Raw genomic sequence first — 23,086 nt, 5'->3', positions numbered from 1 at the left:
TATAATTGTTGTTCTTTGTATATTTTTACTATTAAATACATTTAATTAAGCCACATAGGTGTTAAGGCAGGCTTAGCTTGAGTGTGAACTTTTAAATTTTATCATATATAGATTTCGGCTTTTAAAAGGTAAGTTTACGTGAAGTGCATCAGTAATGAGGAATTTTGTTCTCTTCCCATGACCTTATACTGCTTATCAATCTTAATGCCACAGTTATAGCATATTACATACCTTCCTGATTGAATTAATATGTAACAGTCAAAAAGGACTGAACAGAAATAATTCAAAACCCCTAAAAACATTCCTTCATCTCTAGATTCTCACAGTAGTAGTTTATCTTAATTAGGTTTCTAAACATTTATACTTGGAGCTATAAATGATTGTACCTTTACTTCCTCACTGGATTTTGAGATCTGAACAAGGACTTTCTCTTAGTTATATCATATCATATCATTTTCAGACAGTTTTTTTTTCTTTCATCTTTGATCCACCTAAATGTTTTTCAAACATGTTGGAAGTGATTAGTAAGTGCTTGAGTTAAAAGAAGGGCCTACTTAAAGATAATTATTCAAGCCTTAGTTTTTCAAATGGCAAGAATGTCAAATAAACTTGTGTTTAAACATTTAGTGCATGTTTAAAAAATGACATAGCTTATGGAATCAACTTTGCAGTAAGACCAGTGATAGATGTTGACCCAGTGATCTTTCTGTAATGGAAGAAACTACTCTTTTAAGTTGTAATGTGCCAAAATAGATCTTCTTGATATCCCACACCTATTTAAGAGATGTTTCATTGTACCTTTTTTTAACATTTATTATTGTATTTACTGTTTTTTTTTTTTTTTTATTAATGTACTTTTATTTTTTTAATCGGGTTAGTTATGCCGATATGTTGAAGAAAGTTGAACCATTGAGAGAAGAATTACACAGTCTTGAAGTACAAGCCGATGAAAATAAAAAGAAAGGTGAAGAAATGAAAGCTCTTATTGCACAATTGGAACGTAGTATTGCTGCTTATAAAGAAGAATACGCTCAATTAATCTCACAAGCACAAGCAATTAAGACAGATTTAGAAAATGTACAAGCTAAGGTTTGTATTATCTCATACTTTTACAAATTTCTGTATCTTTATATTATTAATACTACTTTGTTTAACCTCATTTACTAATTTTTCTTATTTGTTGAAAATTATTTTTTATTTCTTTCCTAGTTTATTTATTATGTATAATTGTATTAAACGTGCATCATAAGGATTAAAATAATTTAGGGAAACCATCTTAGTTTTACAACATGTTTCATTTAATTTAAGCAAGTAGTAAGGTGTAATATTTATGGCAGTTAAAAGCCTATTGCGTGTATTAGCTGAGCTAGCTCGTGTGTTATGAGTAGTCCCATCTAGTTGCACGAGAGCATTTTTCAACCACATAGTAATGTTATGTAACCACATTGTAATAATATATATTACATTCCTTCTTGTCTTAAACAAGCTAAACTATGTAGTGTTTTTTAGATCATGGTATTATTTTTAAAAAAAGTTAACAGACAAAATACTTCATACAAATATTATTTAAAATTTCACTTTTTTTAATCCTTACCCCCAGAATGCTTTCTCAAACACATTAGATTTCATACTAGAAAATTTTTTACTTATATTCATTGTAACATTTAAATTGAAAAAGTTGTATTAAAAAGAAAGAAAGTTTAATTTTTATATTATTTCTTTTTTATTTTTACTTTCATATCTGCTTGTCATACTGTATAGCTGCACAGGATACAATATGAGGAACAATACACTTATCAGGTCAAATTTTACTTGTCAGTGTTTTTGTAGATCTTATGATTTCATGATCTTGCCTAACCAAAAAACAAAATTTTAACATTGAAAAATTCTAGATATATGTAGATACACATATATATATATGCCTATATTTTGCTTTTACCTCCAGACTGGTTGGACCAATTAGGTTGAAGTTTTGCATGATGATTTCTGTATATGGGAGATTAATGCTGTTTAATTTTGATCACAATCAGACAAGGGGACAGAAAGGTTGATATGGACCTTAGGTCCTGTATTTTAAAATTTCACTCAAAGGTTGGAAATATTTTTCTCATAGTTTAATGCACATTATGTAGCTAAAATATTTTCTGATGGTGTTTTGTTTCATTCAAATCCCATAAAGAGGTAGAGGCAAAAGCCCTTTTTTCATCTTTGGCCTTTGTTCTTGTACTAATTAGATGATTCCATTTCATTATTATGTCAGTTTGGCTTTTTATGAAGTTTTGTATGGTGCCTTTTAATTTTGATTATATTTGTTCAAGGGAATGGGGAGAATAATTTTCTTTATGTAATTCTTTACTTGCATATTTATATATTTTAATTTCCTCTTAATTTTTCTCAGAAGTAATAATGTGCCAAGGTAAAGCCCTCGTTTTGAAATAGGCTGTATAGTTTTTGTAACCAGAATTCAAGATGATAGGTACAATTGATATAAAGAAAGCTATTAAATTTCTTTTACTTTAGTTTTGTATTGAACATTATAAAATTATTATAGTAATTATAATATTGTTGTATTGAACATTATTATAGTAATTATTCAAAGAAACTTCAAATCGTTTACTTCATATTGTTTGTACTTCAATAATAATTAAAAACTGCATTATTTGCCTAATTATAAAAACTATTGCATAATAAAATTTAATGTGAACATAATTATTCAGCGATTCAAAATATCACATGAGAAATAATTCGGAAATATGACATGCTCCTGTTTTAGCTACATTCACTAAATATCTAGAGTTATGTGGATAAATTTATGCTTAAAACCATTCTAGAAGTTCAAAAAATGTATTAAAAATCATTCAGACTAGCCCAGCAGTTCTTGAATTCTAAATGGATATCTGCACAGAATACACTGTATATTATATTAGATTTATACTAAGATGATGAATTTTTAAATTAGATAAAAGTATTCAGTAACAAGGGTAGTCTAAAAAGTAAAGAATGTTTTGATAATAGGAAATCAAGTAAGAAGAATTAATTAAACAATTTTTATTTTATATTTACTGGAATACTTAAACTATGTTTCAACATAGTCACACACAAATTCAAGCACTTGTCAGAGTGTGGTATCATGTTTTTTGTATACTTTTACTGTACACTTCTGCCACAAAGTTCTTCAACCATTTACTAACAACTTCTTTCAGTTCATTATAATCATGAAAATGCCTGCCTCCTAAAAAGTTTACAGAATAAATTATAGTCGCCAGGTCCAAGCTAAATTTGTAGGATGGATCCTGAAAAACATTCCAGTCAAAACATTGAAGCAAAGCTCTAGTTGTTGCAGCTGAGTATAAGCAAGCATTATCATGGAAGAAGACAATGCTGCTGGACAACATATTGCACTGTTTGCGTTGCATGCCATATCAGAGGCAATGGAGTATCTGACATATGCCTCTGAGTTTATTTTCTGACCTCTTAGCATGAAGTCAACCAATAGGATGTCCTTTCAATCCTAAAACATGGTTGCTATCACTTTGTCTGTACTTGTTTTGCTTTTCTTAGCTTTGTTGATGATTTGGAATGATACTATTTTGAACTGAGATTTTGTTTTAGGTATTTTATGAGATGCCATTGTCTCATCGCCAGTAACATTTGTAACAAAGATGGATCATTAAAATTTCATGAAGTAAAACTCTAGAAATAACAGGAAAGAAACTGTGTAAACGATCTAACATGAATTGTTAGAATCTTACTGCACTTTGCCATCAACTTTTTTCTTGTGTTCTTTGGTGTGTAAATTTCAGCAAGCCAGATTGTTTTTTCATTCAAAAACCAAATTGCACTACGCACCTAAAATTTAGCAGAATTTTCTATTGTGTCTCACATTTTGAATGCATGTAAAAAAAAAAATACAAATGTCTGTGCAGCATCCACTTAAGCTCACACTGAGCTTATAGTTTAGGGAGTTCAATGACACATCCACTGGCGAGACTGGAGATACATGCCAAGGTCAAATGTTCTTTACTTTCTGGATGACCCTAGTATATTGAAGAAAGATCTTTTTGATTTGTTTATAAAAATATAAAACTTGTTTATAAAAATATAAAACAAACAACATAATATGTTGATTGTTTTTAGTTGGATTAAACTCCTAGTATAAATTCCATTACTGGATTTTATAGATATAGGTATTTTTCCCCTAGCAATTAAACTGGATACTACTACCACTGTCTTCAAAATGTAGTGAATAAGTTGGGACAGTTAAAATTTGTTCAAATTTCAACTTCAATCAATTTTAGTCGATAAGATTTTAATTATTTAATGAAGTAAAGAGCCAAGTAATGTTCTTTTACATTAAAATAGGTAGATAAGTAGTAGTACATTCTACTTTCAATAACATATTAGTAATTTAAATTTTTATATACAGGTGGATCGTTCTATAGCACTTCTGAAATCTCTTGGTATCGAACGAGAACGTTGGGAAGCAACCAGTGAGACATTTAAATCACAAATGTCAACTATTATTGGTGATGTTTGTTATCATCGGCTTATTTAGCATACGCAGGATACTTTGATCAGCATGTAAGTAATTGTTGTGGTTTAGAGAAATGAAATTAAAGAGCATATTTTATAATTTTACTTTTTCCTTTCTTTTTCTATCTTGCTTTGAAATTTTTCTGTTATAAATATTGTGGTCAAAAGATATATTTTTCATACATAATTTTAATTTTTAGAAATTTATTAAACTTTATAATCATTTTTCTAAGATTTCATTTAGATGATACTTGTGAGTACTTGAAATGGTAGGTGAATCATTCAACATCAAAATTTGATCTATCATTACTTATTTTGTTTGTACACATGCGGCAATTTTTATCCTTTATTTCAAATAAATGAGTTCAGCCTACTTGTGTAAATATATCATACATTGTGGAATTATTTGCAATTTCCTAATCAGAGCCAAAAATACAAAAATTAATTGTCCACATCTGTTTTCTAGAACATAAGTCTAAAATCATTTATGCTGTTTTATCTTATTAATTGATACCAGCAGTACAACATACACTTTGAACTAAACGAAATAATTAATTGAAATTTGAGTTAAACTTAAAATGATCACATTTTATAGATTTTTTACCATATGTGAATATTATTAATATTTTTTTAATATTGTTAACAGTATCGTCATAACTTGTTTGCAACATGGTGTAATCATTTAACTCAAGCTGGATTATTGTTCCGACCAGATATTGCACTTACAGAATATTTATCAAATCCTGATGAAAGATTACGTTGGCAAGCTAATGCTTTACCTCCAGATGATTTGTGCACTGAAAATGCAATCATGCTAAAGGTAATTTTTTTTTATTCGATTGAAGTATGTATATAATTAATATAGTTATTTAAATATTTATGCAGTAATCAAAACCTTTAGTAGTAGCTTAAACCTATCTTTGATTCTGAATTCTTAAAAATATTTATACGAGTGAATTTCAAGACAAAGTGTATATTAAAAATGTTAAAAGTTTCATTTGAGCAAGAAGATATAAAAGTGGCTTACTTATAAAATTATGACATGCTCAAAATTTTATAATTGTGTATTATGTCCTACATTTAGAGATCCTTTTGAAAGTTAGCTGTTAATATCAGAACATGTTATTATCATAGAAATTTAATTAACTTGTTTTTCTATTTGATAAATTGTGTTAAAATTATCATCCATAAATTTTATTAGTTATGTTGCTTATTTTACGGTTTATTCATAATCTAGATGAAGATTTAATGTAAATATTCTGTTAGATTGGTCTACTTTTGCTTGTTGAAGTAATTTGTCTTGTTTTTATGTAATTTTTTCTTTTCATAAGGACTAAAATATAAATGTAATTATATTAAATAGATTGAAAAGTTGTCAGAGTAAAAAATTATATAAAATCTGTAAATTTGTTTAGTTTTAAAAATAAGGAAAAAATTAATGGACCTGTAGTAATTTTTTTTTTAATTTCTGTTATTAATCAAAAATATAGTAATTATTTAATGCATAAAATTCTGTTTTGAAATGACAACTGGGAAAATGGCAAAAATGGTCCATAACAGCATCAGTTATATTTATTAATTAATATTTTTGACAGAGCCTCTGTCAAAAAGAACTAGCGATAGTTCTTTATTTTATAATTAAATTTATATTTCCATAATTTGAAAGAGCGATTTTGGGAAATTTTATTATTTATCATTAATATTTGTATTTGTAAATTTCCTCCTATATTGATTCTGATGATGCACAAAATTGTCCGTAACTCTCTGAAGAATATCAGATTTGGTATTATTAATTTCACGGTGGAATTTCTTTTTCAGTTCATTTATCACGTGATTTCAAGTGGAAAAAACTCAACTTTTAAGGTACCCCTATTAAAAAAGTCAGTGATGCATTTATTGCTGAAGCAAGCTGGTCAGAAAATATCACTGAAATAAAAGATAAGAAAGAAGGCTTGGAGATAGGTTACACAAAATATACAAGATCTATTGAGCAGTGTGGTTTGATGGCATACAAGTTCCCAATTGCCTAAAAACTTCCACTTCGTTATTACCCCCTTCTTAAGAAAGGTTTGGCGCTTTTATTTTGAAATTACAGGGCAATTTTGTTTTTTCCATATTTCCTAAAGTATTTGAAAAAGTGTGAAAAATTGATTTTACAAACTTTAAGCAAACATTTACTTTCAGCATGGTTCTAAGGAAAAGTTGTCTAATGACCCAGAATTTCCCAACTTTTAAAAAATATTTTAAATATAGATAATAAAACAATTCCATTTTCAACTTGTGCACAATCTCAGTAAAACATTCAATTTAGTTCCACATTTTTTACTGATAACAAAATTTTGTCATGGAACTGCATTAATTGGTTTAAGTCATCCCTTATTAACAATTAACAAGCAGTTGAAATTTCATCTTTTGATAAGAATATGCTTGTAAAATTTAGGTCTCCACTTCAAGATGTGAAATGTGAAAGTGTCTCATGCTTTTTTATTGGTTTTTTTAATACCTTCTTCAAAATCTTGACGTAATCATTGTAACTCTCTTTGCAGACAACACGCTGTATCTACATCTGAAGATAATTATTTAAAAATAATTGAAAATTCTACGATAATTGTTATTCACTGGGTGGATTGTAACCATCCTCTTTGTATTTGGATAGACATAAGATTTCTGATTGCGTAGTTAGAATTCCTGTTAATGATAACTATAATTTTTCTGTTACCCATAAAGTGAAATTTCTGGGTATTTTATCTGATGACAAGTTGTGGGAGGATCAATTTAATCTTGTTTTTAACAAAATCAAGCTGTATTGTTTTGATTTGAAATTTAATAAAATACTAAGCTTATTATGCAAGCTTGTATATTTAAGTAATATTCACTTCTATTATGCATTACTTTTGCTCCTTTTTTTTCAATAATTGAGTTACACATTATGTATTAAAAATTATTATAAGTTATAAAATTGCACAAAAGAATAGAGATATATTCTCTAAATCTGTGTGTGATATAACTATTTAAAAAGAAAAAAGATTTTAATCAATTATTATTGAGAGTCCATATTTACGGTCTCGAAACAATTTTCAATACTTAATATATTTCACTTTTTTTTTATGAAGTAGTAATACAATTAGTATTGTGTTAAAAAATACAAAAATAGGAAATGAGAACTCCAGTAGTAGTTTTGATAAAATATTTTATCAAAATTATTCATAGATTTAAATACATATTCAAATCAATGTTGAATTTATACTTAGTTTGATGTGTAAGTTATTTAATCAAGGATGCAATAGCGGTAAATTATTACTGATTATTTATATTTATTATTATTTTATATAGTAATATTATTTATTATTTAATTACAGAGATTCAATCGTTATCCTTTGATAATTGATCCATCTGGTCAAGCTACAGAATTTATATTAAATGAATTCCGTGATCGTAAAATTACAAAAACTAGTTTTCTGGATGATTCATTTAGAATGAATTTGGAATCAGCCCTTCGCTTTGGTAATCCTCTTCTTGTTCAGGTAATTGAATATACATATTTATACACATTTTTTTTACATTTATTTATGTTTCCTCTTGAATTTAAAATAGGAGTTGGTGATTGAATTAAAACCAAAAATTATGATTTATGTTTTATTGTGTTTATCGTTTCATAAAATCTCTTTTGGTATTGCTACTTGGAAAAAGAAGGGCCTAATAATTATGAGATCATCATAAATGGTTCTTCCTTCAAAACTGACATTTTAGATGGACATTTTAAAACAATAAAAGTAGGTTAAAGTTAATAATAGTAGTTGAAACCTTCTAAAAGTAGATATAAAAGTTAGATTTCTATTAAAAGTAGAAGATATAAAAGGAATTAAACCTTCATATATTAGGGAGATTGTATTATCCACTCGTGTAGACATTTTTAATGCTGTTTTAGTAAATTGCTTGATTATTTTAGTAAAAACATAATATTAAATTAATAAAAAAAATCCTGATCATTTTATCTAAACTGGCATCTGTGAAGTATTTTTAACCAAAATATTTATTTCCATAAATTTGAAAAATAACTTGAAGTTGTTAATAAAATGTCCCAAACTTTAATCACCCCATCAACAATAAGCCTATTAAAATGTTATTTAAATTGTAACCCAGTATTATTGAGAAATTCTATTTCAGGTTTACCATTTTTAGGAGTTTTTGGATATCAGATTCATTAACTATTGTACATATTTCAGACATCAATGATGTTTGTAGTTTGTATAACATGATGTTATGATGTGATTTTTGTTGGTAACTTTTGTTCGTTCCATTTACATAAAAACTTATTTTCTATTGTGTATTGATGTGTGTAGTTTTCTAAAACTATTGTTTTCATATGGATTTTCTAATCTTAAAAGTATCACCACACAACAGTAAAAACTTTTTCTCTGAAAAGATTTTTGTGTTCATTTTACAGTATCATTACCATTTATTAAAATTTAATTGTTAAATTTAAAATATATAAATAAACAAAAATTTTTTAATCAAAGTAAAATTAAGAAAGTATGGAATATAGTAAATATGTTGGTTGATGGAAAAGATAATCAAAAGCTTGATAACAAAACTGGAGGAAATGCTTCTCATAAGAAAAATATATAAAGGTGATGTTTAAAAAAATTAATGATAATTTTAACTTCTAAATAGTCTTAAAAATAATAAAAAAATACACTTGCCTGATCAAGCAATATTAACTTTCTTTGCAAAAAAAAGTGGGGAAAACTAAATAAAAACAAAAAAAGAAACTTCACTGTAATTAAAATTGAAACTGATTGCTGAATTGTAACAACTAAAGCATCAAAAAATTGCCTTTATGCTCCAAAATTGTCAGAACAAGAAATATTTGAGATTGCTGACTTGCAGCTGTAGCAAGTTTGAAAGATTATCCATCTCACTTAGTGCAAAAAATGATAATATCAAGATGCAATTCAGAAATTAGTTCATCATATATCTGGCCAATTCAACCGTAATACTAAGGCTTACAACTTTGTACTAAGTGCATATCAACTCTCTTATCCTGTGAATTAATTAATTTTTTCAACCGGTTTTTTGTATCCACTTTCTATGTCTTAAGAGAATAATCTTACTTCTTAGAAGAAATAACTCTTTAATACGCAAGCTTTTACATAGTTTCACTTTTTATTTTATATATGCTTTTGACTTTTATTGCATTCCAGTCATAATATTTGAGTTTATTAAAAATGATTTTAAAAATTAATTACGATAAATTTTTTGCAGGATGTTGAAAATTATGATCCAATATTGAATCCAGTATTAAACAGAGAACTGCGTCGAACTGGAGGTCGAGTTTTAATTACACTTGGAGATCAAGATATTGATTTATCACCATCATTTGTTATATTTTTGTCTACCAGAGATCCTACTGTAGAGTTCCCACCAGATATATGCTTACGAGTGACGTTCGTTAATTTTACTGTTACTCGTAGTTCACTTCAGTCCCAATGTCTTAATCAAGTATTAAAATCTGAACGTCCTGATATCGATGAAAAACGTTCAGATCTTCTTAAAATACAAGGTGAATCTGAGATCTATTTAAACTGACTTATAACCTACATCCTGTAAAACCTGCAGAAGTATTTTGTATGTCAAACATTTTTTTTTTAATTTTGTATCTTTTGAATGTAGTAATAATAATTTTTCTCCTATACTGATACCTTGCAATCCAATTAGGCTTACCATACGTCTGGTGGGATTAGCCTGGACCGTCCTGTTTTTTAATTCTGTCCGGGGTTTGAGAATTTTATGATTGGCAATGACTTTTTTAAATTTTAGACCTATAAGTTTGACTTCATGTTTTTAAACATTTTCTTACAGCCGTGCGTCTTTTAGCCATCCTTGAAGCAAGTATTGATGTTGATTTTGACGGAGGTGTAGCTACCGGCCTCGCCACAACTTTTAATTAATCATTTGGCAAACAACAGGGGCAATGTGTTTTTGTTGTTTTCATCTGTGAAGTAACTCGTCTGCATGTTTTTGATAATTTTATCTCTATTTGTTTTTTATCTCATCGTTTAGCAATGGACAAAAGAAAATGTATGTTTAATGTTAACTTGGATAGGAATACAAATTTTTGAAATTGTGAAATGACAGTTAAATGAACGTGTTTATTGCATACTATGTACTGGAGAATTTTCTGTTGCTTATAAAGGAAAGGGTGATATAACATTATATCGCCATTTATATTTGATAATGTGTTGCGTTCTTTGGAAAATATTAATTATATAACAACATGATGGATACCTCAAACAGAAGTGAAGTAAAACTTACTGCAATTGTTGTAAGTTATTTCAGCCTGGAGGAGGGAATTCAAGTTCAACTTTTAAATTTTGATGGAGTGTCTGTGAAACTGCTGAAGTTTTAACTCTATCTTTTGCAGTGTTTGAAAAAATACAAACTTGAAGAAAAGTTGGTTTGTTATACTGCTGATAACACTAACAGTAATTTTGGTGGTGTGAGGAAAAAGGGGAATGAAAATGTATTCAGGAAAGTTCAAAGTGATTTAGATAGACCTATTTTAGGAATTGGTTGTTCAACCCACATTGTACACAATTCAGTATAAACAGAATCGTGTGAGGGGTGCTTCTCTACTCCTGGACAATAGAAGTTATTGTTATAAAAATTCATAATTATTTTCACATATTTACAGTAAGAGTAACAAAACTTCAGAGTTCTGTGAATTTGTGGAAACACATTACAAAAAAGTATTATCTCATAGCAGCACAAGGTTTCTTAGTTTGTTACCTGCAATAGAAAAAATTCTTTCCATTGTTGATTACTTAAAATCATACTTCTTATTGTGACAAATGCCCAAAATTATTGGATTTTATGAAAATCTAGAAAGTAAATTGTTTTTGAAATTTTTATATGGTACTCTACAATTATTTAATAATGTAGTTCTGAAATTGGAAGCTAATTCGATCACAGCAACAAGCATTTCAGACATAGTCTGAATTAATTTGTCAACTTCAGGAAAGAAAAACTCACAAATTTATACCATCTTCTGCCAAAGAATTGCTATGCACTCTAAAAGAAAATAATGACATTCAGGAACAAAAATTCTTCTCAAGCGTAGACAATTTTTATAATTCTAGTATCCAATACTTTAGAGTTGTGGAGAACCAGTTTTGATAGTTAGTAAGTTTTAATGAATAAATTTACAAACTGAAATTGTCTGGTCTGATTTAGAAGCGAGTGCACAAGTTAATAAAATAATAAAAGATATCTTAAATATTGATTACCTATTTGATGAATGTACATTATTAAACCAAGTAATTCAAAACTAAAGGATTAAACTAAGTTGTGGTTCAAGTTCTGAAAAAGTACCAGCTATTATTGAAGAGAAGTGGAAAGCAATTTTTAAGGTGTTTCAAAAGACTGATATTTCATGTTGCAATATTTCTAAAATGTTTGAGTTTGCGATGTCTTTGCCTGGGTTATCTACTCCAGTTAAGAGAGTTTTTTCAATTACAGGGAACATTTGATCTGCATAAACTTTCAGTATCTACTGTTAAACATCTGCTAAATGTTAAAAATTAATTCAGAACTTTCTTGTTGTGAATTTTATGATGTAATTAAAACAAACAAACCATTTCTGAAAAAAGTTATGTCTAGTGAAAAATACAACTGAATATATAAAGTTTTTAATGTTTTAGTAAACTGGTAAGACTTTTAAGTAATTTCAAAAATATGTCCTGGGTTGGACCCAAAAAAATATGGCAAGCCTAAGTCTAATGATCCACTCTTAAGTAAAATGTGTCAAAGAGTTGAACTTAGAAAATAAAAGGATGTGGAATAGATTTAAAGGGAGTAGTAATAATTGATTGCACATTTAATATACTTCCTTAATTAAAGCACGTTAAAGAACACTGGATGTACCTACCTCTCTTCTGGAAATTCCTTCTGCATGCCATTGACATGTGGATAATGACAATAATAGTTGGTGTAATTCAACAGAAAAATGTGTGTGTATATGAGTACTTCCTTAAAAAAATATTAATGCTCCATAAGATTACATAATGCCTTGTTAATTATGTTTACTCATTGACCTAGTTTTGAGATATTAGTAAATATTGCTTTTTAAACATTTCCACAGTGGTGAAATGTAGGATAAAACATGTACAAAAAAAGCTGGCAGAAAATTACATAATTTACCTGATGATGGCAGTCAAGTTATGCAGTTCATTTTTTAAGTTTAAATATTAATATATTAGCATCACAATTTCAAAGAAATATGTTTTCGACTTTTGGCTCATGCATCAGGAAGCTTTGCTAAAGATTAAATATTCACTAAAATTGATTTTAAATAAACTAAAATAAAAATTTAATGGAAAAATTGTTCAGTTTTTTTTTTAGTGATTTATTGTTTGAAAAATAGGTTTTGAGCATTAAAAATTTTAAATGCGAAAAGAAGACTTTTTCGTTTCGAGGACTCTTACTCTAGGGCAAGCGTTGGGGTAAAATTAATTTTGAAGAAAATAATTTTAAGTGCTGATAATAAATTTAAAAAAATGTTAAAATGTTTAAAAAAGACAGATACAGTAATAATTCTAAATAAATAAAATTGTAAATTTCTAGTAAGGCGATTGCAATTTTTGGCTGAAGCAAGATATAGCTAAAAAATGAAAAAATATTAGTCATTTTTTGGGAAGTGGTGAATATTAATTATAAAGTTTTGCTAATTTGTGATCCTGATTAAAAAAAACGTCAATTTTTGTAAGAAAAATTGTTTGCTAAAATACCCCAAAAAGTTTTGAAATTTTAATTTGGCTAAAATATCCCTACTTCTTTATCCAATTTTTGCAAAAATATAATGCATTATTTTCCCTGAAGGTGATACCTGTTACAAAGTTTGAAGAAAATCATTCAACAGGGTATAGAGTTATAAAACCAAATACATGCCAACATACTTTGCACAAACATGCATCTGACAAAAATAGATTTTTGTTGACTTGGGAGCAATAGAATAAAAATTTCTTCACAAATTATTTACAGTTTTTTTTTTTTTAGTTTTTTGACCAATTTATGTCATCTACTGTCTGGAGAAGTTAGAATGCCTATTGAATTGTCGGATTGCTCTTTAAAGTGATTTTTTTTTTTTTTTTAATTTTAAAATGATACCATTAATTTAATTAAGTAATTTTTTTTTTCATTCCATACTTCGTTTTCTTATTAGTCACAGAAACTATTTCTAAAAGTTTGTATGAATTAAAATATAATTTTTTAAAAATAGAGAATGTGAAGAATGAATTATTTTTTTGTGTGCTTTCTTTCACCGAACCAATGTAATTTTTATGTTGGATTGGTAAGTGTCACTCATGCTGAAACAATTGTTCATCAAAAATTTATACGCTTTGTGTTTAATTTTTTCAGGCTTGCAGTAATATGAACTTTACAATGGATAGTTTAAATCAGATACATTTTCTGTATCAGTACTCATTGCAGTTCTTTTTGGATATATTTAGTTCTGTATTGTTAAATAATCCTAAACTGGATTCATTGTCAGATTATAACACCCGTCTAACTACAATAACAAAAGATCTGTTTGCTGTAAGTAATATGAATGTTTTTTTATCTGTTAAACTTTTTTTTAATTATCAGATGTTTGACTCAGATGAATTAGTAAAATTTTCAGTGCTTAAATTAACCAATTAATCTACAAAATTAATCATACTTGTTTTAAATATTCTTTACATACTAGATTCATGCTAATAACCTGTTTCATTGTGATCATCATATTTGATCAGTTGCAGGATGTGTTTATTGAATTTGCCATTGCAGTCAGTTATGACTGCATTTAAATAAAAAGTTTTTCATTTTGTTTGCTGCCAATCAGACTTTTTCTCGTTCCTTCATTAAAAAGATCACAATACTAAGGTATACTGCTGTCTGAATTGCTATAGTATACAAGCTGTGGCTATTAAATAACATGACTAATGCTGCTACAGAAGAACTGCGCACAAGCCAAATTTGTACAACCGACAGCTGTTTAGCATGAAGCCTTCTCTTTCGATTGTTGCTACTCCAGTTTCTGTAGACACATTAGTCTGGCCATGGCCTTCGTTTAGATAACATCTGTTTTTTTGTTTTGCGGAAAAAATGAGTTTTGAAATGAAAAGTGTTTTATTAGAGCAAAGGATTGTCGGAAAATTTCATATGAAACTTGGAAAAACTGCTACTGAAACTTATCTTTTATTAAAAAAAGTATATGGCAATGAACGTTTATAATGTGCATGGGTGGGTTTTTAGTGGTTTAAGAATTTCCAAGATGGCGAGAAGACATTGAAAGATGATGTTCACCTAGGCCGCCCTTCCACATCAAAACTGGATGAAAATATTGAAAAAATTGGTAATCTGATCCAATCTGACTGTCTGTTAACTATTCATGCGATTGCTGAAACTAGGAATTGACAAAGAATCTGCAAGGCAAATTTTACATAACAATTTTAACAGGCAAAAAGTGTGCGCAAAAATGGTGCCTAAAATTCTCATAATCGAACAAAAAGAAGCTTGTGAAAATGTTTATTCTGACACTTTGAATGCCATTGACAATGACCTAAACTTCCTGGAAAGAGTGATAACATGTGATGAATCTTGGTTTTTCACTTCTGATCCAGCATCAATCCAGGTCAACCAAGTATTAACATGCCAGTGTTAGACCATTCACCTTATTCACCTGATCTGGCACCATGTAACTTTATCTAAGAAGAAGACTTCCAACACTGTTTTGAACAATGGAAAATTCACATGGAGCGTTGTAGGGTTACAGGAGGGGTGTATATTGAAGGGAATAATAACTAAATATGTATAAATTCAAAATAAAATATTTAACAGCATTAGTCTCATTATTTAGTAGCCACATCTCATATATGCCAACCTCATTGACAAAGTGACATTGTCTGCATTTCATCTAGAATGGTCTAAGGTCAAATCCTGGTAAGACTTAGCATTTTTCATATTTTACAAAGTTTTCATCCCTTCTAAAAAAAAAAAAATGCAGTCATAATTGGACATCAACTTATAATTTTGGTTGAACATAAATATGTTTGTAACATATTAGTTAGAACCTGACATGTACTATTATCTCTTTTCTCCAGCTCACTTGAGAGTGAAAGCATTCACCCTTCAATATATATGTACATATATATATTTTTTTTCTATGTAAGAAAAACCTGATTTTAGTTGATTTTTAACATTTCCAAATCAATTTTGCAAAGGCAATGCCAAAAATTTAAATTTTCAAAAATAAATAATTATCTGAATAATCTTTAAATCCAAATAAGCAAGATTCTATTGATGTTAATTATAATTATCTGAACATATATTGTTTTCCATTTTTACATATACCTTACTTTTCACTCTTTCATTTTCTGTTACTCTTAGGTTTGTTATGAACAAGTTGCCAGAGGTATGTTACATACCGATAGATTGACATTGGCTATACTACTATGTCGTATTCATCTAAAGGGAGTACCTAGCGAACCATCTTTAGATCAAGAATTTCAGTTTTTCTTACGTGGTAAAGAAGGTGTACTAAATGCTAGAGCACCAGCTATTGGAGGTCTTTCACAGGAACAGTTAGATGCTATGTTAAGACTAACTACTCGGTAAGATTTCTATTATTTTTTTTTCAGTATTGTTTTGGGATCAGTCCATTCAAGAGGCAAGGATAGCATGCACAGTTTAAATTATTTTTTTATATGTAGGTATATGTTGGTAGTTTTACCATAGTAGTATGTTTTATGGTATACAAGATGAATATACTTACCCCTAATTTTTTATGAATTTTTGAAAACTAATTTTTTTTTTTAAATTCAAATTTACACAACTTAGTGTTTTTGTAGATGTTTATGGCAGATAAAAAAGTTTCTTGTATATTGAACCAATAAAAAAAAGTTATAACTTCTCAAAAATAATGAAAAACCTATTAAAAGTGATATTTTGACTCACTAAATAATTGTTCCACGGGGGTTTCTTTTCTTCTTGGCACTTTAATATTTTTATACTTATTACTGTAGTTGAAATAGACTTGTTTGAACCATTCAACTGTAGGCTTCATGTCACAGGCACTTGAAGTCATTTCCAGTCATCAGGAAAATTCATGTTGCAACATGCTCATTTGTGCCTTTTGTATCATTTAGCATTGCATTAGACTGATCAGTCTGACATTAGTCAGTGACTTGTACACATCTTTACCGAATGTCTCAAATTTCATCCTGCTTTTGAAAGTGTTTATTAAATAAATAAGTTTTACTTAATAATATTATATTTGCAAATTTTAAAATCTGTTAAATTTTTACATTATTTTCAAGTAATTTCACGTAAAACAATGGAAGAACAATGTTCCATAGAAATTTATATTCTTCTGATACATAATATTATTGAGCTAAGCTGATAACTGTTAAAAGTGACTGTGGCAATAGACTGCAGCTCACTTGTTTCACTTTCATCTTTGCCCAGCCAAGTCAAAAATAACTTGACCAGATCTAAAATAATATCAGAGTTCAGTGTGTCTGAGCATTTGGTTAGACATACTAGAGAATTAGTTAATGAGCAAGGCATTCTACCGGAGTTAGTAAAAGACAAAAAACAGGAATTAGTAATGAGACAATTAAAAAAGTTGTGTTATTTTATGAAGTAAAACAGTGGTACAATGCCAAAAGAACTCATTAAAATTTTTGAATTTAGTGATGAAAATCAACAACTTATTTTTTTACATGTTAATTCAGATATCACTAGTGTTTGTAAATATCATGAAAAAAGTTATTGTCAGAATTCAGTCACTTGTATGGACAGTTTTGTTGTGACCCTTTGAGAACTCATAAAAATACAGATAAAAAAAACTTAGAAAAATAACATTAATGCAAGCTCTTAAAGAACACATTTATTTAAATTTAGTTCCTAAAAGTCTCTTTGTGTTAGCTGTTTCAAAGTATTTTTTCTCAGCAGAACAAAGAACTAACTATATGAATGCGAAGACCAAGAACAATACATTGCCCCACATCACAATATTGAACAATTGGATGCTGCTTGTAGCATTTTGGGTTATTGCCTCCATCAAAATTGAAAAAATTGAAGTACAGATCAAAGGCCATCAGCATTAAATTTTAAAATAAATAAGGTATCAAAAAAATTAAAAAAGAATCTTCAATTCTGTTTGACACAAATTTCAGTAGACAGCTTTGTTTGTGACAAGGATAACTACAGCTGTATGATTAATGTCTGTACCAAATGTCCAGGTAAACAGGCAGTGTTTGACATGCTCAACTTTTCCGAAGAATATATGTTGCCAGATACAATAATGTGGATACAATAAACATAAAATAATGTGATACAATAAACAGTGGATAACAACTGATAGAGCAGAGATTATTACTGTTCTTCAGACCAAAGATGAGTTTTTTTAATCATTAGTGGCAAAATTGGAAAAGCTGAAAACCCACCATTTCGTGTCAAAATCTAAAACTCAGTTTTACAAGAAGAATTAGGTGAAGAAAAATGTTTGGTGTTGGCAGACTTCGCAGAAAACTTTCCATTTCAGGTGGCTATTTCATAACAGTTGGCAAAAGCAAGCCTGCATAGCCTATTAAACTGTCTGATACTAAAGATTGATGAAATGTATTCATTTAGTAATTGCAAGCTGAAAAACATCGAGTATTTTTTTGTTAAATCAGATGAGATAGCTAAGATTTCAGAAACTCTAAAAAACCATTTTGACTACTGTGAAAGAGTTGTTGATACTAGAAGCTATCACAAGTATGTTCCTGTGTCAGAAGGCATTGTAAGATGTTACTTTACTTCAGACTCCAAGGACTCTGAAGTCCAAGTATTGTACCACTTTCACTTAAGGAAAAAGATTCTATTGCTTGTATGTATGATGATCAGCGGTGGATAGGAGAAGTAGATATTAGCCTCAAAAATGATGATTGATGTGAAGGTTCATTTTTTCCACCTACCTGGGTCATGTACCACATTTCAAAAGTCTCAACAGGATAAGCATGGGTACCGATCTCCAAAGTCCTAAGAAAGTTAACATCACTTGAACTAACTACAGTGACAGGTCATTCTCACACAATTTCAAGAGAATTATCAGAAAAGATATCATAGCTGTTGGTTAACCACACTAAATAATAAACTTTCTTCGGTATAAAACCAGGCTACTTCATTAAAGAATAAATACGATTTTATTTATTTTTATTTTGTTATTTTTCTTTTATAATTTATTTTTTCTTTGTTAGTGTTTACAAAAATAAACCAATTTAAAAATAAAAATGAATTCTTGAAAAAAGATGTAGGCATTTTTGAATCAAAATTGTATTAGGTCCTCTTATTGGTTAAGTTAACATTAAATTATGATCTATCATTAATAATTTAAAAAAACTATTTTATAAATATTGAAAATGTCAACTTCAACAACATAGGGACTAAATATAAAAAGTGTAAAGTGCAAAGAAGACAAGTGCTCCCCTTGGAGCACTTATTTAGCAAGTCAAAGTGATATCACTTTTAAGAGATTTTTCACGATTTTTGAGAAGTTATAACTTTTTAATTAGTATTACATACAAGAAAGTTTTTTATTGGCCATAAATATCTATAAAAACACTGCAAGTTTTGCAAATTTGAGATTTTTATCACCAGCCCCATCAGTTATTTGAAGCCAAAATTAAATTTAAAAAAAAATTAGTTTTCAAAAAATTGTAAAAATTTAGTGGTAAGTATAGCACCATTAATATTATTTACGGTAAAACTACTATCATATATTACATATAAAAAAATAATTCAAACTGTGTATGCCAACCCTGCCTCTTGAAAAAAATTACCAAAAGTGAAATTTCACCATTTTTATGTTCAACTTTATTGGTAATTTTCTTATAGAAAGAAGAAAGATGGGTAAATAAACCACTAGACCAATCTTTTACCTTGAGAAAATTTAAATAAATTGATTTTTGTTTTATCCTTCCAGAACCAATAGTTAGTTGTTTAGTTATGTTTTTTCTGTAAACCCTTACAATCGCAAAATAGGTGTGCACACCATAACAAAAATGGCCGTCACCAGTAAACAGCTTAAATAAAAAATTTAAAAAAATTAGTTTTAAGGTCCTCAGACATGAATGAAACAAGAGGGTATGTTTCATTTTTATTTTAATTTGTCAAGCAACTAGCTTATGTTATTTTTGGGACATTTCAAATTGATTGACCCTTTACTATATGTTTAATATTAATTTGACTTATATCTATAAGAATTAGGATAATTACTTTGTTTTTTCTTTAAATGTACTAGTTGTTGTGTAACGATTGTATATCTATTGTGAATAAGTAACTGATAAAAATAAATCTTAAAAAAATTGTGTCTGAAGAGTTATAAACCAGTTGGTAGAAATTTATTTTTATGACATTAAAAAACTTTTTCCTTTTCTTTCTTCTTGGATTGCAATTTATTTGACAAAATATATTTAACAAGTAAACATGAAATATGGCAGCAGATCAATCTGTCCACCAAAAATGGTTTTGAAAAACCAGTCGCAATATAAGACATTCAGTTCAATTCTCTTGTTCTACAATAATGGTTTCAAATTTAAATCATAAAGAATTTTTTTTGGCAAAATGTTATTTTACATCACTTTGTTGCAGTAACTTACATATACATTTTTTTGACTGCCAAAAATTCTTAAATAGTGGCTATGGCCTATGGAGTCCTAGCAGGCGGTTGCTTATTTTGTTTTGTTTTTGAAACCGAACCCAAATGGTAAAAAATGATGCGCATTACTCTTTGCTGAGATACTGACATTAGTAAATCTTTCTGTGAACATTTGATATGTTTCTTGAAAGGATCCAGAACACATATAAGCTTCCACTTCAGCAATCCTTTTTCTTCAATTGAATAAAGTATTTTAGAAAAACCAGCTACAAAGTACAAAACTATGTTGCACCGAAGCATGAACAGTTTACAACTGGCAACAGTAGACAAGAATAATAACATACACAACCAATAGTAATGCTAGTTATAGCAGCAATAGTACCAGTACCAGCATTAAAGACAATACCAAATAACTGCAGTTAGAGCTAGCTCATCTAATATAATTAAGAATGAAATTTTAGTCAAAAGTATTTAAACAATTTTTCCAACAGTTCATTTTTTTCTGTAATTGCTGTTTCGGCTGTCAGTTAAATTAGGAGTTTTTTTTTCTTCTAAACTGTGTATTTTAACAACACTATACAGTACGTGCAGATTTGTAATTTCAATTACAAATCAGCTGTCAGTAAAAGAGTTATGAAGGATGACAAGACCTGAGTTGTATTCTATATTTATATGTAATGCTGTTTTTCTACTTAAAACCAATTTGATTTATTCCTGTTTGTTTTTATTATTTCACATTGTCTACATTTAAAAATTTGACAAAGAAAATTCAAGATATGCCAGAATTCAGTGCATGGCTTCAACAAAGTACTCCTGAAAATTGTGTACCACGATTATGGGAAGAAGAAAAGCCTCTTAGCCCAATTGGTTCTGCTATGTATCAATTGTTGTTGATCCAGGTATATCTCTGCTGTTATGATACTTTTAATTCTCCCAACAGTAATCATTTTCTTTCTTTTTATAAAATAGATTTTGTATCAAGAGTTTATGGAACAATGACCTCTTATTGTCTTTCACTCCACAACTCTATTCTGATACCTCTTCATCTGTCTTTTGAGCTTTTACCTTGTCAACCTTAACTTAAAGCATTGCTTTTGTTTCTTTGACTTTCTTTATTCTTTGCTGATAACCAAAGTTCCTTAATCTAAATATTTTCTTATTTATACATTCTTTCACTTCTCGCCCATGTTCCAGCTGATGGAACATGGATGCACCATTGTGTAAAAATTTAAACTTAAATAAATACAATCACTACAATGAGTGGGAAACATTACTATGATGGAAAAAAATGATGACGCTCACTCCAGTACAATCATATTGTTTGACAAGAAGGGACTCGTTCATCCTTTTCAGAATTGCAAGAACTATTTCAACGAAAAATAAGGAGTACTTTTTGAGTTAAGCCAGAATAACATGTATGTTACCAAATACAAATTAAGTTTTATATATATATATATATATATATATATATAATTTTACTAAAATTAAACTTTTTAGGATTCATATCCTCCTAAGATATGTCTTAACTCAATATTCTGTAGTAGGTGGTTTATTTAATAGAATTTATGTTTATATATTTATTTATTCGCTATTCTATATTTAGTTTTATTTTTTCATGGTTTGATTTCATTATGGACAACCCTAGTACTTATTAAAGCATTTTTCTTTGATGTGCTTCATTTTTTCAAGAAAATTGAATTGAACATTGAATAATATTATTCAGTTCTCCATTAAAGTAAAGATTAAGTAAATTAAGAATATTTGTGTTATATGACATTGTGAAAAGATTGCTAAAGGACTCTACTATATAGTATTACAAGGAAGATGATATACTATATTCATATAATTCTCTTCATGTTTGGTTTTTTGTGAACACACCTCATATAATATTTGTATGACTTTACAGGAGAGTTGAGACAGTAGCTATTTTTATTGTTACCATTTGTAATAGAACATTTTTAGTTTACTGTAGAGACTTACCTATTATATGAATAAATATTATTTGGGTTTTTACCGATTAATAAATTTTAGTTAATAAGTTTATTCTTCAGCTTTTAGTTAAGATATTTGATAAATTATACTGAGATTATTGTGATGTTTTTAGGCATTCAGACCTGACAGAGTGATCGCTGCTAGCCACATACTGGTTAGTACAGTTCTAGGAGAAGGTTTTACAGCATCTGCTGAACGTGAATTAGATCTAGGATCAATTGTTGAAACTGAATTGGCAGCTAATGTCCCTGCATTATTGTGTTCAGTACCTGGTTATGATGCTAGTTCACGTGTCGACGATCTTGCTGCAGAAAAGGGCAAACAAATCGCTAGTATCGCTATTGGTTCTGCTGAAGGCTTTAATCAAGCTAGTAATGTTATCAGTGTTGCAGTTAGATCTGGAACGTTTGTTTATTAAAGTTTATAGATTAAGTTTATTTAAGTGTATAGATGATCTATACTTGTTATTGAAATGATTTCTAGTAATGTATTAAAATTATAATGATCTGGCCAGATAAACTGGTAAAATTGTTCTTATTGATAGCCAGAAAATCACAGCCTTTAAACTGCAATTTCAAAATTTATTTCAGTCAGTTTGGTATAATGAGGTAGTGGTTTTTTTTCTTTTTTAAGATTAATTCACCATATAGGCTGGAAGCTTGTGCATGAGAATATGAAACAAAAATATGTAAATTTACATATTAGTTTATTACCTTCTATCAGTTCTTTCATTCTGCAATGGAGTCCATAAGTTTTACATTTTAGTGTGTTGTACATACACAAACACTGATTTCTACTTACACTTGTAAGAACACAGTTCTTAGGCCTGAGTTCACAGAACTTTGAAAATTCTATTTTCAGCAATATATGCCTTTGTTT

General features: G+C 28.6%; 1 pseudogene; it reads left to right on the top strand.

Moving 5' to 3' along the window:
- Positions 1-849: 849 nt before the first annotated feature.
- Positions 850-22,640, top strand: LOC142322802 (dynein heavy chain, cytoplasmic-like; annotated as a pseudogene).
- The last annotated feature ends 446 nt before the right edge of the window (positions 22,641-23,086 follow it).

The sequence above is a fragment of the Lycorma delicatula genome, chromosome 4 (assembly GCF_047948215.1).
Source record: "Lycorma delicatula isolate Av1 chromosome 4, ASM4794821v1, whole genome shotgun sequence".
Classification (NCBI taxonomy): Eukaryota; Metazoa; Arthropoda; class Insecta; order Hemiptera; family Fulgoridae; genus Lycorma; species Lycorma delicatula.
The sequence above is the reverse complement of the archived record's forward strand: the minus strand, read 5'-3'. Positions and strand labels throughout refer to the sequence as shown.